Raw genomic sequence first — 2,929 nt, 5'->3', positions numbered from 1 at the left:
AACAGTTAAACTAAGAAGAAAAAGACGAAAGTAAGAAGTTACACTAGTGGAGAGCAATTAAACAAGACAAAAATTAGACTATGATTAAAATGAATGAGAGTTGTTACCAGGGATTAATGAGATTTCAACGATGTGCACACTTAATGTTGATGAACAGTGAAAATTATATCTCAGGTGTAAAATTGGCGAAAAGGTTAAAATGAGGCCCAAGGCCTCTATTTATAGAAAAGCCCTGGGACCCAGTACCCACCTACCAGCGCGGTCGCACAGAAATGGACGCGGACCGCACTAGATTTTGCATCTTTCACTTTAGCTGTTCAATCCACGCGAACCGTACTGTTTTAGTGCGCGGCCGCATGGGACTTTGTCAGAGACTTGGTACTTCTTGGTCCTCCAGCGTGGACCGCACAAAAATATCACGCGGCCGCGCTGGGTCTTCTGGGTCTCAGCCTTTCAGCTGCTCACACCTACGCGGACCACACTATTTTACTGCGCGGCCGCGTAGGCCATATTCAGAGACTGGCCATTTTTTTGCACATTTGCCCTGCACTGGTTCAACATTATCCCTGCAACACTTCACAAATTATCAGCTCAAAAACTCTACTCTTCAACAGAAAAACAAAGAAAAAGAAAAAGACATGGGTTGCCTCCCAAGAAGTGCCTGATTTAACGTCGCGGCACGACGCGTGTTACTATCACAGTCATTTCAAATGAATGAGTGCCACCACGTGGCTGTCATCAATCTTTCCCAAATAGTGCTTGACACGATGCCCATTGACTCGGAAAACTTCACCATTCTTATTTTTGAGATCAATGGCACCAAAGGGAGTTACACCAACCACTTCAAATGGGCCGCTCCACTTAGACTTCAGCTTGCCCGGAAATAACCTCAACTGGGAGTTGAAAAGAAGAACCATGTCACCAACTTTGAATTCCTTCCCTCGGGCATACTTGTCGTGAAGGTACTTTATCTTGTCCTTATACAAGGACGAGCTGTAGTAAGCATGAAACCTAAATTCATCAAGTTCATTCAATTGCTCAACCCGGAGATTTGCCGCGACATCCCATTCTAAGTTCAACTTTTTCAGGGCCCACATAGCCTTATGTTCCAATTCTACCAGAAGATGACAAGCCTTCCCAAACACCAACCGATACAGCGACATACCAATCGGAGTCTTGAAAGCTGTACGATAAGCCCAAAGAGCATCATCCAATTTCTCTTCGACCAGTCGGTCCTATTTGCATTGACAGTCTTGGACAAAATACTCTTGATCTCACGGTTGGACACCTCAACTTGACCACTCGCTTGAGGATGATAAGGAGTGGTCACCTTGTGATTTACCCCATACTTGGCTAGCAAAGAGTCAAAAGCCCGATTGCAAAAATGAGAACCCCCGTCACCGATGATAGCACGTGGAGTGCCAAACCTCGTGAAGATACTCTTTTTCAAGAACGCCACCACACTTCGAGCTTCATTATTTGGCAAAGCTATGGCCTCAACCCATTTCGACACATAATCAACCGCTACCAAGATGTAGGTGTTGCCACAAGAATTTACGAATGGTCCCATAAAGTTTATCCCCCAAACATCAAAAATGTCAACCTCTAGAATCGTGTTAAGGGGCATCTCATCTTTCATCGAAATCCCTCCGGCACGTTGGCATTCATCACATCTTTTCACAAAGTCACCGGCATCCTTGAACAATGAAGTCCAATAGAAACCACAACTCAACACTTTAGACGCCGTCCTCGCCCCGCCATGATGGCCACTATAGGGCGAAGAGTGACAAGCTTCCACAATACACAATTGCTCTTCTTCGGGAACACACCGGCAAATTACGCCATCGGTGCAAATTTAGAAAAGATACGGCTCGTCCCAATAGTAGTCCAAACAATGCCGCTTGAGCTTCTTCCTTTGGTTAGAAGAGAGCTCATACGGCTTCACACCGGTAACAAGATAATTGGCAATGTCGGCAAACCATGACATGTCTAGCATTGAGACCGAGAGGAGTTGTTCATCTAGAAAAGTATCATTTATCTCAAGGTCGTCCAAAGGCCTCCCTTCCTCCTCCAATCGAGACAAGTGGCCCGCCACTTGATTTTCACTACCCTTTCTATCAACAATCTCCAAATCAAATTCTTGAAGAAGAAGAACCCATCTCATTAACCTCGCTTTTGAGTTTTTCTTCGTCATCAAGTACCTAAGGGCGGCGTGATCGGTATGAATAATCACTTTGGCCCCCATAAGGTATGGGCGAAACTTCTCCATGGCAAAAACAATGGCAAGCAATTCCTTCTCGGTGACCGTGTAGTTCCTTTGAGCTTCATTCATTGTCTTACTTGCGTAGTACACCGGATGGAACATTCTGTTGATTCTTTGGCCCAAGACCGCCCCCACCGCAATATCACTAGCGTCGCACATGAGCTCAAAGGGTAAGCTCCAATTTGGTGCGGTAATGATGGGGGTAGTCGTCAACTTTTGCTTTAGAAGCTCGAAATCCTCCATACATTTCTCATCGAACACATATTTTGCATCTTTCTCTAGCAATTTACACAACGGGTTAACTACCTTAGAGAAGTCTTTAATGAATCTTCGGTAGAAACCCGTGTGTCCAAGAAAACTCCTCACCCCTTTGACGGAAGTAGGGGGAGGGAGCCTTGAGATAACCTCAATTTTCGCCTTATCAACTTCAATCCCTCTTTTTGAAATTTTGTGACCCAACACAATTCCTTCTTCTACCATAAAATGGCATTTCTCCCAATTGAAAACCAAGTTTGTGTTTTCGTATCGGGCCAACACACGATCCAAGTTTTGCAAGCAATCACCAAATGAGTCCCCAACCACACTAAAATCATCCATGAAGACCTCCAATATGTCCTCCACCATGCCGGTGAAGATTGCCATCATACATCGTTGGAAGGTCGTTGG

Source organism: Nicotiana tabacum, chromosome 18, assembly GCF_000715075.1.
Source record: "Nicotiana tabacum cultivar K326 chromosome 18, ASM71507v2, whole genome shotgun sequence".
Taxonomy (NCBI): Eukaryota; Viridiplantae; Streptophyta; class Magnoliopsida; order Solanales; family Solanaceae; genus Nicotiana; species Nicotiana tabacum.
This window is presented reverse-complemented; position numbering follows the sequence as displayed.